The sequence below is a fragment of the Papaver somniferum genome, chromosome 10 (assembly GCF_003573695.1).
Source record: "Papaver somniferum cultivar HN1 chromosome 10, ASM357369v1, whole genome shotgun sequence".
NCBI lineage: Eukaryota > Viridiplantae > Streptophyta > Magnoliopsida > Ranunculales > Papaveraceae > Papaver > Papaver somniferum.
Window position 1 is genome coordinate 344,276 of NC_039367.1, and position 17,487 is coordinate 361,762.

At 35.8% G+C, this 17,487-nt stretch overlaps 2 pseudogenes; one reads left to right on the top strand and one right to left on the bottom strand.

Moving 5' to 3' along the window:
* Positions 1 to 8,492: 8,492 nt before the first annotated feature.
* LOC113318083 lies at positions 8,493 to 10,830 on the top strand (annotated as a pseudogene).
* A 116-nt stretch (positions 10,831 to 10,946) lies between these two features.
* LOC113318483 lies at positions 10,947 to 14,486 on the bottom strand (annotated as a pseudogene).
* Between the last annotated feature and the right edge of the window lie 3,001 nt (positions 14,487 to 17,487).

The following is a 17,487-nucleotide window of genomic DNA, read 5'->3' on the forward strand; positions in this document are numbered from 1 at the left end:
ACATCGTTCAAAACATTTCCAACTAACATTTATTTAATCCAATTTACATCTCAAGCAATGCAAGAAAAAAATGCATTCAGTAAGCTACTCATTTCTAGCTTCCACTTCCAACTTTCATAAATCTTCAAGGAATATCAATTGAGGTGAAATGACAGCTCAATAGAATGCATTCCCTTTCTCAAAAAATATATGAAAACATGCCAACCAATCAAAAAGAATATGTAAAACAAGAGCATATGGTGTAACTTCAAGGATTTTACCATATATATATATGTTCATCAACCAAACTCACAATTTATCAAATCCTCTTAAATGCACGAGTGTCCTCGGTTCGTGCCCCGCCTATCCGTGTATCCTCGGCACGAGATCGCCAATCTCACTTGCACGAGTATCCTTGGGTCGTGCCCCACCTATCCGTATATCCTCGGTACGGGCACCGTATTCAAACAAGCACATCCAAGTCGCATGAGCATCCTTGGGTCATGCCCCACCTATCCGTATATCCTCGGTACGGGAACCGCCATTCAAACAAGCACATCCAAGTATTTATAAAATACACACTACCGTGACACGAGTATCCTTGGGTCGTGCCCCATATATCTGTATATTTTCGGTACAGGCACCGCTAACCAAGCAAGCATATTCAATTATTTATTAAATTATTTTATCATACATTATACATCTTGATATTCAAAAACACTTCATCAAGAAGTTATAAATTCACAATCCAACTAACGATCTAGTTCTTTTAAGCATTTAAGCAAACACACTAACTGCAAAATTTTATTCCATAGATTTGATAATGATAACTTGATCCGATCTTCTCCAAATTTTATATGCATATTCCTGACATATTTATATCTAACATATCCAAATTTCACTGAAAATTAATGGTTCAACCAAAAGATATGATTTTTACAACGTCAATATAACAATTGGGCAGATTACATGTTATTACCAAACAATTCATGAAAAATTCATAATAACATGAAACTGAGCAAATCCAAAGCAAAAGAACGATAACATAAATGGATACAACTTTTGTCAAGATCACAAATCATTATAAGATCATTAAAATTTTCTAAACACACCAAAACTATTGCAAAGTGAAACTGTCCAGAATTTCAAAAACAATCACCTAAATTCACACAAACATTCAACGGAGAATTTACAGTGGATTATTCTCAAATTTTAACTGGTGATACCAAATTAAATTATCTATCACAAATCAAAGGATGATCATCAATCAGATTCATGTAATTATACAGATAAATTTCAGAACCCTAATAATATAAGATTAAACAAAGTTAAAATCAAAGTATAACAAACAAGCACAAAGAGAAAAGGGACTAAACATTTTACCTCAATTAGATGGATCCTCTATTGATTTTTTATAACCTTCTCCTCTAAAACGAACATTTGCTTCATCTCCTTCTTCTCCTTAATTTTTAGTTTTCTTACTTCTCTAATACATTTCTCTCTCTTTCTAGTAAAACTTATACTAACATTCTTATTAATACTAAATCTCATATTTATGATTTACTTCTTAAATATTTTATCTGTCTTTTTATTTTTCTATTAATCAAAATATTATTCTATTATTTATTTAATTCTTTAATAGTCTCTGTAATTTTCCTAATTTTTATTATTCATCAAAACTATAATTAGGTGACTATTCCATACAATGTTTTTACTAACTATAAGAAGAATCATTTCTAAATGTTTAACTTCAAGTGACACAATCCCGCCTAAGACAAAAAAAAATGACTCAAAAAAAGAGTAAAAACATAACAAGGTTAGTTAAGTTGGGTAAAACCCGACCCGAAAAGGTAACTAAAATATCGGGTATTACATTCTACCACCCTTAAAAAATTTCGTCCCGAAATTTAGAATATACTTATATCTCAAAGTTACACATAATATAAATAAAATAATAACAATATAACAAATCAATCCAGCATGAATTCCACAAAATCAAGAATACAACTTAAAATATGGAACAAACAATAGACCAATCAAAACAAACAAGCATGCGTCATATAATAATAAATTTTTTGTTTACGGTCACATTTAAGATCTAAAGCCTAGAGCTCTGATACCAACTTCTAACACCCCGAGTTCCGGACCAGGGTCAAACACATATAGAGATCTGAATTCAGATCGTTACGGGTCGGAACGAGACTTATGCATATATTTATTCTTGCTAATTCACTTTTATACCAAACATAATTTAAACTTTTATACATGATTGAAGCATATAAATACATTAAACAGTGTTCAAAACATTTTCAACTAACATTTATTTAATCAAATTTACATCTCAAGCAATGGAAGAAAACAATGCAATCACTAAGCTACTCATTTCTAACTTCCATTTCCAACTTCCATAAATTTGCAAGGAATGTCAATTGGGGTGAGATGGCAGCTCAATAGAATGCATTCCCTTTCTCAAAAAATATATGAAAACATGCCAACCAATAAAAGAGAATATGTAAAACAAGAGCATATGGTGTAACTTTAAGGATTTTATTATATATATGTTCATCAACCAAACTCACAATTTATCAAATCCCCTTAAATGCACGAGTATCCTCGGTTTGTGCCCCGCCTATCCGTGTATCCTCGGCACTGGGAAGTCAAACCGAGTCAGGACCGAGTTAGGTCGAACCAGTTCCTAGTCAGACAAGTAATGTCTGGATCAGTTCTAGTAGCAGCTGACTAGGATAATTGGCCAAAAACCTGACCTGTTGCAGTCTTGAACAGGCTGTAGTTCATTCTTGCTCCATGTAGACACTTCATTCCTGCACTTCTAGCTCTGCAACCTGAGCACTGCATACAACTCCCCAGCCGCAGCTTCATCTGTAATCTCAATAGCAACATCGGTTGGCTCCTTTATGTAGCAACAACATCCTCACTCTACCAGTTTCAATGCCTAGCACTTAAGACAAACACCAACTGTAACCACCATCTGCAACTCGACACCAGCTACGACCCTGCCATCTTCAACTCAACTACAACTTACTCTTGCACGAAACCGTTGGATTCATGCCTGCAATGCCTCCTATCCACCTGCAATACCACCAACAAACCAACATCCCTCCAACAGTCCTAGGCATACATCTAACCAGCAATTCCATGCGTCCTTTCCATTCTTGCATAGCACCATCTTCTTGTTTATCTGAGCAACACAACCTGCATCATCACTTCAGACTCACACTGCACTTCATGTTCTTTCCCTGCAATGTCATCTCCTGCCATTGTGTTTACTTGTTCACTAACTAAGGACTCCACCAAAACTCGAACTACTAGCTGAATTCCGAGCCATTGCTTCTGTAGCTGCAAGGAAACAAGCTATCCTTAATGACTGAAATCTCTCACTATTCTCAGCATCACTACACCTCCATAGTCTTCTCTGTATTCTATCTCAAGGACGACACCAATCCAGTTAACACTAGCAGATCGCCCCCTGTAACTCCAGCTGCACCAGCTTAACCACCATTACCACTTCAGCCTTAGTACCCGCAATTTCATTTATACAAATCCCAAATTTAACCACATCTTAAATCTGAGAATGACGCATACTGTCAGTTCTTCTTCTTAACATCTTCTCATCTCAAGAACATCATGGCAGCAACAGCCTCTTCTTTCTATGACTGCAATTTCACTACCAGAACCACCTCAACCCTACAGCAACACCAGCTCTGCTACTGCAATTCTCAGTCAAAACCTGATTAATGGATACCCATCTTCATTAACTGAGAACATCAGTAATCTCATTTATGGGTTCTTCTTGTCGTGAACAGCTTCAAACCCCCATATGATTACGAAATCCATTCCTCAATTTCAGAGTAACACCAGCTGATTCTCGATGTAACCCTGAACCTGAGACAAACCCATAAATTCAATTTAATTACCACTGCAATTTCGAAACTAACTCCAACCCTAACTTGTGTTTCCTTCTTGACTTCAAATTGTAGACAAACCCTCTCAATCTCCTCACATCCATGAAGAATAGCAACAGCAGTAACCCTAATCTTCTGATTTCTTCTTAACTTCAAATTAGCAACAGCAACCACGAATTTCAATCTCATCATAAACAACATCAATTTTAATTTCTGCTTCAAATACATCCCCTCTTCTGAGATCTCAATCTTCAAAACCCTTTATCAATTCCTCCACCAGAAGAAGCTTCCGAATTAGCAGCATCATCTTCTCGACCTACCTGATTTCTCTCAACTGAAATCTTCCATATGTTCTTGCTCTCGAAATTCAGCAGCTGAGCCGCTGCTTCTCGTTTCTCTCTTTTCTCAATTTCAGGAAATAATTGCAAGAGAAAGACACTTTTCTGGATGTTGGGGTTAGGGAGTGACTGAAATTTATATAGGCACCCCATTGCTTCAGACAAGGGCTAACCAGTTCATGAAAGGCTTGTCGGTTCCAGAGAACTAACATGCTTATTTTCTTTCTTGTTCAACTGTCAGTTGCGGAAACTGACAGTTCATTCTTCCACTTCTTTACTGCATAACCTTAGCCGGTTCCAAACATAGCTCGCCTGTGAATGATGCTTTTGTTTTTCTTCGAATTCTTTCATTAATAGCAGCTGTCTCTCACTTTTCATATCCACTTCTATTCTTTAATTTTGGCACATCACTAAAGCTGTCATGCTTTTCAGACATATGAGTTTGCATCACTAAAGCCGACATGCTTTTCAGCCAGAGATGAAGAAATAAAAGCAAATAATGAAAAATAGTTCTGCCTCCAACAATATTTGCACCTTTATGCCTTTTAAACGACGTTTCTTCTTCTTTTGTTCCAAATAACTCCAAAGTACCTAAACACTCAAAAGTAAACATAAGATACATAATTTACAAGAAAACTTAGCAAAGAAAGCATAAAAAATAGATAAATATCAAAGTGTTTTAGACACCTATCGCTGACCATAAGAAATCATTGACATGATGCGTCATTTTAAATGTTACAGTGTTACTTACCCTAGAATACAAAAGATTAGGATAGAAGTAGGTATATATTGCAGCAAAATATGAAAAATATATTTCAGCATTGGCCGAGGTGAATTATCTGAAGGTTTGTGCAGCAAGTTTAAAATAACAACATTGTTTGTTTTCGCAGCCGGAAATTTTCACAACAGATTTACTAATGCAGCGCGGTAAAAAGAGTTCCCGTTAGGCAATTCAGACTTTCTTAAAGCTGATTTAAGTGGAATATATTCGAGCAATTCTCACTGGGATTGCAATTATTGTTATTTTTTCTATTTTTTGATCCATTAATATGTTTTGATGTTCAAGTGTCGTTTTTTATTGCTTATGCACGCGTGGCTGGACTGGTCTGCAGTTGAATATGAGAAGAAATAACACACACAAAATTTTGAGCATGGGCAGGGAACGAAAGGAAATCATAAGAATTATGCATTTTTTAAATCTTCGTGTATCCAATTTGTAGTTACACTTATCAGACGTGTTTAATTAGCATTTGCTTAATAAGCGTGTTTTTATTTTCATATGATTTATGTTGATTAAAAAAAGAGCTTTGATTGAAAGTTAATAAAGTTTGTTTACGGTTAAACTTATGTTATCTTTTGTCTGATTTGAAACTCGGGATCACAAATATTTTTTATTAAGAAGCATCAGATTCTCAAAGGTATTGCAGGACCTTGTGCTAATTATGAACATGATGGCTTTATATCATCTTTAACATACAGTTTGCTACAAATTTCATATTATTTTCGGTCTAATTTTTTTTGTTCTTGCAGCAAGGGGAAAGGTTTGTTCGTTATAAAGTTACCAAAGAGGTTTTCATGCAACGTAGGGTCAACTAAACCTAAGCATAGCCGATGATCTAAGCTAATCATTTTGTTTATATAGCTCTCTTTTGCACTAAGACACCTTTTTTTATTTGGAATTGATGTACCTCTTAAGAATTTTTCTTTAGGTTGTTGTAATCGTTTGTAGTTCAGTGAGCTCCCTATGTAGAGGATGATGAACGTAGTATGTAACCATTACAAGATTTTCATACACAAGTTATATTATGTTGTCGCATTTCAGCACTACCGATTTTTCGATTTTTTTTTTGGTAAACAAGTTGTTGTTTGTAGGGAGGATTTCCAGTCATGAATCCATCCAATTCAGCTTCATTCCAATAGGAGCTTCCACTAACAATTTCTCCAATGTTAATAATCTTTGTTGAAGGCGTTTTTTCAATTCTATAATGAGTTTGCAGTTAGTGAAAGCGGTTTTTCAAAAGTTTTGGTGAAGGTATTTAAAGCACTTAAACATGGATATAATTTATATTGAGCTTGCAGTTAAACTGTAAGTACACTAGAATTTTGAAGACTTTGGATATTCATGTTTGTGTACTTTAATAGTTATCCTCCTGATCGACATATACTTTTATGCAAAAGAGATAGTTGTCAACAGGATATCTTGAAAGTCAGGTCAATTAAGGCGATAATTTATTTTTTTTGCTAAACTAGAGCTCTGACATATCAATTGATATTTGGTCTGTATCCCATGTACTCTTTATATAAATATATATATATATATATATATATTTTTATTTATTTATTTATTTTGGTTTATATGGTTTCTTTCTTTGAATTAAATAGATTAATGGGTCAGTTTAGACTTATATTTTAATTATGAATTGTAAAAACAAAGAAAACAGATCGATGGCAATTATGAAATTAAAACCTATAGAAATTATGGTAAGAGGCTTCTATAAATTATGGTGAATGTAGAGAAGAATTTCATGCCAAACCTTGAATAAATAGTATTTGGTTTGTATTCCATGCTTTCTGTGTTTCTTTGCATTTCCTTCGGTTCATATAGTTTCTTTTGGAAAGACTATCTCTATGGCAAAAGGAAAATGATTTTAAAGTATCGCCGAGGCAAAGAGTAAGGAAAGACCTTCACTGGAAGCCAACTTGATAGCTGTGGCGTGTAAGGAATCCACATTAATTGAGTCCAATTTCCAGTTTCTACATATCTTTCAGCAAAATTTCCAATTTTCGTGTTTGACAGGTAGTAGAGTTACTATCTGCAATTAAAATGATGTATTTTTTTTTTGTAGTCGAGTTCCCAACACAATGTTATACTGATACACATACAAACACGTACAATTTTTTACAATCATATTTTTCAAGTTGGGCTTATTTGACCACAAAACAGGTCTACATGTGAACCAAGGCAAAGGATTCAAATTATTAAAATGGTTTAGGAAGCTGAAGCACTCTTGGACGCGGAGGATGCCGTAATATGTGCAATTAGTTCGGGGCGACCTCGGAAATGCTTTTTTTGGCTACCAACAAAGAGATTTTGGACATTGTTAATGATGTTAGTGTATCAGTAAGATGAAGAGCATTGAAGATCGTTAATGACAACAACATTGCCTTTAAAGGTTTATAGATTGTCTGTATCATTTCACCAACTGGAAGAACATTGTAAGTGTTGGTTCGCAAAAGATGCTAAGTTTGAGTAGAGACTGTAGAGTGTTCAAGTTTAATACTTAGTCCATGAAACAAAAATCCATTTATTTCTTACTACATGTTATTAAAAAAAATGTTACAAAACTAACACATATTTTGCGACAATTACATTCTCCAACTAGAAGTACGGGGTGACAAAAGCAGTGGGACAATATGTTTAGATCCAACTTACGCTTTTGAGCAACATTCTTTTTTTAAATGGCTTCGTCAATACAGTCTAGAATGTTTTTAGACCTTAATGTCAAAAAATGACGCTGTTAAACTAACCAGTAAAATTAAATTAAATACTAAGCAGGGTGTATAATCGTAAGTTAAATAATTCATAACGATCGGATAAGTTATTGACAATTCATAATGCTCAAATAAATCATCGGCAAGTTAGGGCATGTAATTTGGATGCTTTGTATTGCTCATGAATTTAGTTACATGGTGCATATCTCGGGGTTTGCAGCCATAACTTGGTATATCTATTATATGACCATTAATTAAAATATGTCTATGATTAACTAATTGTGGAACTCCAGCAGTGGCCGAAGCCACACCCAATCAAAAGAGTATGTAATGCAAATGCATTTCAAGTAATTATAGTAAAACCTGGCCAGTTGACTGTTTCGCTTTTTTAATAATTTGAATCAGTTTGTTGGTTTATATTAATATCAGCAGTAAGGATGATACATGAATTTAGGTTTACCATACCGAATTTTATACCTAAAGGGTATCAGAGTTTCCTTTAAAAAATTAAAATAATCAAAAACTATTCAGAAAACATCTAAAACATTGACCACGGGTGCGGGTCAAAGTCCCACCATACTAAATTAGGTGATTCCAACGGTCCCGGTACGTAGAAGGTTACGTACTAGTACTAGTATATCGAAATGTGATATCAAAAGGATAAAAAATGCACCCTTACGGTATTTGTCACGAGGATGACCTCGTACATTTAAATCCATACGAGCCCTCGAAAGTCGAAACCATTTGGTTGGGTTGGAGCCCGAATACCGCGATAGCACCACCCACCACTCCACTGTGACGATTTCCTGTTCTTTTCTGAGGTTAATTCAGCAAACTTCCTCTCTTTTGAAATATTTTTATCAGAGCGAAGGCAAGCACCTCATTACAAGGCATTCTCCTGTTTGTTTACAAGGTATTCTCCTGCTAAAATCATCCGTTTCTCTTTTGTTTTGTCTTGATTAAGCTGTTTATTCTTTCGGGATTTATGTTAAAAATGGTTTATTGTGAAATCTCTGTAACTTCGTCAAGATGGTAAGCCCGAATATTTTCTCTAACGCAATCAATTTCTTATAAATCTAACTTCGTCAAGATGGGTATTGTAGTTTCTAATTTTGTTTTTCTTCTACCCTAAAAAACATTGTGCTATCCTTTTCAGTAATCAATCTGTAATAATCTGTAATATTTGGGGTTTCAATTTTGTATCAGTTATTGAAATTTCTTTTGAAGAATCTAAAATTGAGATTGGTAGAGAGATGGGATAACAAATATAGAATAGCACTGATAAAATTGGAATTCTGGGTTAAAAGTATTGGACCGAGAAAATATCATAATGCGTTCTGTGCGATTAATTATATTTAGCATGCTAAGATGATAGTTAATGTGGGTTTCTAACTAAATATATTGCAAAAATCCAAATTCATTGGTAGTAGATAAAGCAATAGTAATGGTGTTGCTAGTGTATGATTTTGGTCCTAAATGTAACCGGAGACAGCTTAACAAGTGACGTGCGCTTAAGGCTGGCTTTATTGGCTTCTTGAGATGGATTAAACTCAAAACTAGAATGACTATGTCGTAGTATTTGACTCGAACTCAACCTTGTTATACTTTCTTTGTGGAAGATAAAAAAATCGGTTGTTTTTGTTTTCTGTAAACTTAAAACATTTATTGTTATGCTGGCACCTTGTCTTTGTTCATTATGTTGATGCTGTAATTCTAACTAGAAATTTTTATGTCATCATCTCCAACCAGATTCCGTCAAGGATGCCCTCTAGAATTGCTCAAATTCGCCTTGTAAGTGGACATCCAGAGGTTTATGAACCCTGTGATGATTCCTTTGCTTTAGTTGATGCACTCTTGGCTGATCGAGAAAATCTTTTAGAGCATCAGCCCATGTTTTGCTTGGAAGTCGGTTGTGGTAGTGGTTATGTCATTACATCTCTAGCGATCATGCTAAGGCAGGAGGACAGTGCTGCAAGTGTCAGCTACTTTGCTACGGACATTAATCCACATGCCGTGAGAGTTACAAGTGAAACTTTGAAGGCTCATACCGTCCATGCAGAGGTACTATGCGATAATATTGCAGCGTCGGGGATGGGAAAACGACTGTGGGGGAAGGTTGATGTGATGGTTGTGAACCCACCATATGTACCAACTCCAGAGGATGAAGTAGGTCGTGATGGAATTGCTTCTGCTTGGGCTGGAGGGGAAGATGGACGGACTGTTATTGACAAAATACTACCTGTCGCAGACAAACTCTTGTCCAACAAGGGTTGGTTGTACATGGTTACACTAGCAGCCAACAACCCGTCACAGATAAGCCTTCTCATGAAAGAGAAAGGTTATGCATCCCATATAATAGTTCAGAGATCAACGGAGGAAGAAAGCCTTCATGTTATCAAGTTCTGGAGGGATCCTGATCTTCTAGTGGGAGAGCCAAAGGATCTATCAGTGGACACAACACACAGAACATCCTCGGCAGGAATGATGGACTCTATTTTCCTTCAATCTCCTCGAAAGCCCTTTTTGGAGGACAGATAACAGCAGCACTCGATAAGAGACCCTGGTGTTTTCTGTAAATCAATCGCCATTTTTGTTGGATTCTCTTCATCCTTCTTTTTTGTTCTCTTACCTTGGCCTAAAATTCATGGGGTCAAAAATATGAGCTGGTGGAGCCTGGTTCCATTACCTGGCAAGACATGCATTCTTCACCATGTTGACTTGACGGCTAAGAAGACTGATGTTGCTGATGCTCCAAAGAGATGTTTTTTGCTGAACTGACAACTACCACTGGGAAGGCTCTCTGGGTGGTTTCAGTCGTCTCTTAATTCGTCTCTTTGCTTGCTAATTGATTTATTTGTCATTCGAGGATTAGATTATGAATTATGACTACTTGTTGCATTGGCAACTCTGTGAATTCTTCTTGCAGGAGAAAAAAACTATGGCTGCTGTTATTGTAGACTTGAAAACGTTCAGCATCCTATGGGCGGAGGATTCTTGCGTGGCGGTCATGGATTATTCCTTGATTGTACATAACAATGCCAGTCATGTATTGAAACTTAATTTATGAATAGTTCGACTTTTGATGTTTGTGCTGAATGAAAATCTGGCATCCGTGTTAAGGGCACATATTTAAGAGGTTTTGAGCAAATTAAGGATGACATACTATCATTAGGCCCTTCTGTTTTTGGTTGTTTTATCCCTTGATGCAGCAAAGTAACAGTTTCTATTTTTCTTCTTTTGACATCTAAAAAACTCAAAAAAGACTCGAGACTATTTAAACATTTTCCCGGTTTCTTCTGTGTCCTCAAGATGTAACAGTTTACTTTGAAGAACGGATTTTGGTTTGATTTTTTGATATTGTTGACAGTATTAAAGAGGCGTTTTAAGGTTACAGATTCTTTAACTTGGTAAAGCTTCAAAATGGATATCATTAGACCACTCTTGCATGAAATACTATGATGTATGTTGCTGGAGAAGCGAAAGAGTCTGGTTGATTAATTGCTCAATCTACTCACAAATCCGAAACAATTTTTTTGCCTGGATTTTCTTCTACTGATCTGCAGCAGAGCGGAAGCAACAGAACCTGTGCTTCTTACTTTGCCTGGATTTTTCTCCACCATTTATGTTACTACCTTCATGGATTCCATTGACTTCGACAGTAACTTCAGAATAGTCTTTCCTCAAATTGGCATCCTTTTTGTCTGTTTTGAGAGCTCCAACACAAATTGCACCGCCATGAGGTGTCGTTCGAGATTTTACCAGCTCTTGATTGGTAGAGTCTAATCCAGACCAAGTCTGGCTGTTAATTCCACTTCCCCTGACCATTGAAATCACATTATTTAATATGCCAAGAGCATGTTCAACCTCTGGACTGATAAACACCTTCTCTTTGCTAATTCGTTCCGCTGTTAAACGGGATGAAGGTTGGTCAACAGATTCATTCCCATGTCCTGCCTCTTCAGATTTTTTACGCTGTTCAATCTCCTCATCCTCAATCTCATGTTGAGATGTCTGACCTGAAACGGAGGTAGCTTCCTGCTTACATCGAATGACCAGTTTATCACCAAGAGAAGACTTGGCTGTAACTGTTGCATCAGCTGGTAAACTTTCAGTTTCAGATTTTCCATCGCACTTGTCTGCAGATTTCTCAACCACTAGTATTTTTGGTTCAGAATTTATCTTCAACCCATTCTCCTGATTCAAACCTTCACGTATTCGAACATACAATGTGTCCTTTAAGGCCTTGCCGAAATCCTCGTCACCTTTAGCCACGGATGCAACAGCCTAGAAAACAGCAAGACTTGGTTAATAGGAAAACAATTAGGCACTATAGCAGATAAATTTTCCACTAGGTTTGCCATAATCAGAAAAACGAAATGGGACCTTTTTATAGAGCTCAAAACCACTGCCTATGATCTGCCTTGACAAAAATTAATAAGTGATGGGGGAACAAAATCCAGCTTCATATCCATTGTCACTATTATCCTGCAAAATGCCGCCATCGCTTATGAAAACAGTCTTTGGTAACTGACACAAACTTCACCATCTACGCACACGAACAAGATATGCTTCTCGTATATTGACGCATCATACATCAAGAACAAAGAGTACAACTCAATCCATTAAATGGAGGATTCTGCCTCCTGTACGGGGATTATGAAGTTTCGGAGTAAATGTGCCGTAGACCCACTCACGGAAAGTAACTTCAGTTAGAGGTAACTTTTGCAAGGCAAAGCCTCCTACCAGCTCTGCGCGCACGACGTCCTTTACTTTAGGTATCCCATCATTCGTGAACCCATGTCTTTCTATCAACACTCTCTGTATCAGTCACCTGAATGTGAACAAAAAGAAAAAATCCTGACTACGCTATGCTGTTAAAAGGAAAAATACCTTGAGAAACAAGGAAAAGATGTACCTACCGAATTCAGAACAAAAATGAGAAGATCATCTTCTAAAAATTCGACTTCAAAACAGTGCACAACAACCTCTCTAGCTGATAAAGGCCAGGCACATTTCATTCTTTCTTCCAAATAATTAACAAAAAAATCAGTATCCTGAGGTGGAGGATCATCACTTCAGAACATCCATAAAATGAGTACTGATCCATATTGTGTAGGTCTTACTCTTACCTGACCAAATCAATCTGTTCGCCTATTCAAACCTTTTGGACACATTTAGATTCTATGATTTTGAAAGTAGGAAAGTTGAACTGAGGCCACCTAAAAGCAATAGTAACAGGAAATACAGTTATATCTATACCGAGGGAAGAAAATTATATGCTATCCGATAAAACTTGGACATCTAAAACCGAGGAACGAATAATATAGAGACAGTTCTCACCATTTATGAAATAGGCCTACTTCCCACCCAAGACATACACCTATAACCAGAAATGTAGCCAACTTAACAATTTTATGTTAATCATTTAGGAGACCTCGTGTAATTCAATTCAAGAAAAATCTAAGTAGATCAAAGTTTACTTACAAACATCCATAGGCCCATCAACAAATCCTTCAACAAGTAGTGAATGCAATGGAGTCCCTTGAGGTCCTTCTCGATACATTACACGATACTCATCAGTATCTTGTTTCATCTGTCAGTAGAAAAATCTATAAGTTCAATAGAAAAAGAGGCTTACATGAACATACTTCAGTAGAAGGAGAGATCATGGTTGATAACTCGCAACAACATTAATTAATCGCATGTGATGTAGTTATATGCTGCTTATAAACAATACAAGATGAAATTGGTTTTAGATTGGGGATCAAATTGAAATTCTTATACAACGTCTATGCTGCTTCATATATGGAAACAAACATTTGATCGTTTTCTTCAAAATGGTCCCGCGAAGCGAAGAGTGCATCTGTTTAGGATTTCCCAATCAACAATTTAAACAGCAGACGCATCGCGTGCGATTTCACTAGTAAACATAATAAGAAGTAAAAGACTATTCCGACAAAAGAAAGTACCTTCCAGTCGCCATCTTCCACACTCCCCAACATGTCAAGACTATTCAAGACTTGTTTCCCTCTTTTGTCCACAATATTTTCAACATACTGTGGAAACCCGCCATATCAATTAGTCTAGAAACATGAATCCATTCACTAATTTATTCCTTACACCCATTTAACCATTTTCCAAAATTAGCAACGAACTGAAAACAAACAGGAAAACCGAAAATGAACTAACCCTGATTCTCAGATGGCGATGAATGTAGGAGTTCAGTTTTGAGACGGCACTTAATAGCATCCTCATTTGAAAGATCATGAGATGCTAGTGTCCTGTCAAGCCTTTGTCTGTACTCCAAGATTTTCTCTTTGTTTCCCATTTTTGCAAAATCTAAGTATTCTAAACCGAATACACACCCATTAAGCCATTACTCTACTTAAATGAATCCAAATTATCCTAGAAAAAAAGGACAAATATGAAGAATTCAGACTCAGATTATACTACCCATTTATTAGAATTTACTAAATACTGATCAGAATTCAGATAAACAATCTTTATCCAAACACACCTTGAAAGACCAGTCATAACCTAGATACCACAGGTCTTAATAGTAATCAATGAGAAAAAAGAGGTGAAGATTTGTACCTGAATTGAGGTTCTAGAGAGAGCCCCCAGACGGAGATAGAACGTGAAATTGGATGACCTTGGCCCTTCGGCATGCCGAATTACAGACAGGAATAGCTCGAAGTTTAAAAAGCTTTGGAGAATCCGAATTAGTTCGTCCAAAAGATAAAAGAAAAGTAAAAGTTGAATAGCACTAAATTAGAATCTTTCTATCTTTATTTATTCGAAAATGACAAATGAAACAACTGCCCGAGCACCACGATTACTATAATTTGATACTTTTTCCAAAGTGGCGGAGACAGACTACTAAAACCTTTATTGGCGGTCAATGACGGAGCCAAACAAAATACTAGATGTTTTTGAAAAGAAAAAAAGAAATTCTTCAAAATCTTTGCTCATTTGACCCCTTGAAGGATAAACCCATATCAATACACCGTCAAATTTGCGCCCACAATGCACGAAACTTTTGCAAGAAAACCACCAATTTAGCACTAGGATTGAAAAACAAGTGGGTCTGGACTCTAGAGCCTAGTTAGCAATTCCGAATTAAGGATGCATCCGGAAGAGAAAAAATACGAATATTATGCGGCTTTGTAAAGGTCGAGTTAGGACAAAAATTTCGATCTTTCATCAATAATTCGAAATCATATATATACATGTATAATTTGATTTAGAAATATGAGTTTGGCACTGAAAATTCGGTAAATCCAGATAATAAAAAATGAGTATTTTTATAAGGTTAAATGACTAATTTTCATATATATGTAAGTGTTTTAGTGTGAAAAATATACTAAATTGGACTGTATGTTAGAGATGTACAACGGTTATCAACAAGATACAAGTGGCACGGTGGTCAAGTGCTCGGCAAGGGAGTACTAAGTCTTAACTTCGAATATCTTCATTGTTAAACGAATGATTCACGGGTTCGTATAATCCGCAAATTATGTGGGAAAGTCATATGATGTAGGAAATATCATTAGGTCATAGGAATAATGTATTAGAGAGAGTCTAGTCTATTTGACCCAGTCAAATGTCTTTTTGGTCCTATTTGAAATTATAAATTATAGCTTGGTCCTAAAAATTATTATTTGGTCCTAGGTGGACAATACCCACACGGGGTGACATCATTAATGATGTCACAGTCCTTTAATAGTGGTAAAAATACCCATTTTTTTTCTCTCTCTTAATAAAAATAAATAAATAAAAAACTTAAACTTAAATATCTTTTGAACCATATGTCCAAAAATGATAAATTTTATATATTCGGAAAGCCCTCGATGATAGCTCAACGAGTACCATTGTCGCCATGTTTCGGAGCTTTTAATTTTTAACTTATTTTTTAGCTATAAAATGAACTCTATACGAGTTTATTTAATAAAAAAAACAGACTTCATTCCAGAAATGAAGTCCATATAAAAACCTAAGAAAACAGACTTCATTTCAGAAATGAAGTTCATATAAAAACCTAAAAAACAGACTTCATTGCAGAAATGAAGTCCATATAGAAACAGATTTCATTCCAGAAATGAAGTCTATATAAAAACCTAAAAAACAGACTTCATTGCAGAAATGAAGTCCATATTAGGACTGTCAACGGGTACCCATTACCCGAAACCGGATCCGGGCGAAAAGGGTCCGGTTTCGGGTCCGAAAATTGGACCCATTAACAAGTCAGGACTCAACGGGTAATTACCCGATTGGACCCGAATATAAACGGGTCCGAACGGGTAATACCCGATGGGTAACCGCGGGTAACGGGTACCCGTTTATTCATTCTTTTATCCCTCTTTTTAGCAAAAATTACAAGTATTTTGCTAGTTTGGTTTTGAATATTTTTCTCATTTTTCATTTCTTCTTACATTTAATCTTTATTTAGTACATTAACAAAGAAATAATACCAAATTTTTATAGAAATAAGTTTGATTCAAGCAAAAAAAAGGGAAAGGCATCAAAATTTTGAACTTTTATGTGTGTTTTCTTAATACCCAACGGGTACCCGGAACCGATGGGTACCAGGGGTTTTCAACGGGTCCGGTTCTGGGTCCACTAATTTAGGAACCGGACCCGGAACCGCTAAGAACCGGATCCGGAACCGCTAAGAACCGGACCCGACTTTTATAAATAGGGTCCGGGTCCATTGATACCCGGAAGGACCCAAACCCGTTGACAGCCCTAGTCCATATAGAAACAGATTTCATTCCAGAAATGAAGTCTATATAAAAACCTAAAAAACAGACTTCATTCCAGAAATGAAGTCCATATAAAAACCTAAAAAAACAGACTTCATTTCTGGAATGAAGTACATATAAAAACAGACTTCATTTCTACTTCATTTCATAGCTAAAAAATAAGGCAAAAATTAAAAGCTCTGAAACATATCGACAATGGTACTCGTTGAAAAGCTATCGTCGAGGGCTTTCCAAATATATAAAATTTATCATTTTTGGATATATGGTTCAAAATATATTTAAGTTTTTATTTATTTATTTTTATTAAAAGAGAGAAAACATTTAAGAGAGAGAAAGGATAATTTATATATTTTAATATTTTTAAATAATTATTGACCAAATGGAAAAGGTGATTTCTGAAAGGACCAAATAGATATGGGACCACCTAAAAAAAAAACCAAACGATATTTTTCCCATACACGATATGATAAACCATTTAGATGCGGAATTGCAATTGGTCGCGAATGGGATGTGAAAGTTTGTGATATAGATAAATTCCCGAATGATTCGCGAATCATTCAAATCATTTGCGAATTTACTATCTGGAGTCTAGAGACTCACTTGTCTTTATTTACCTCCGTCAATGCTCACGGTTGAATAAAGAGTATGACCATGTTGGTGAGAGTATATATGTGTGGAGGATGATGTTTTTGGTGATTTTCCTTCTATTATCCTGATGGCTATAGAAGGAAGAATTTTAAGATCTCGTACAATTATACATTATTTCATCATATTCTTTTTAAACTCAATTGCATCTTTCTCAGTACAGTATCTCATCCCATAGAAAAGATTCGCTTAAGTTAGCCAGACATGTTTTAACCTACCGAGGGCGAAAAGTCATGCGATTGGTCTTGCGATGCTGACTTAGTCAAATAAGAAATGGGAAAATTAGGCTCAGGCCCAACCCATGGATAACCCATAATATGAGGCCCTTAATTAAAAAAAGTTTAAATC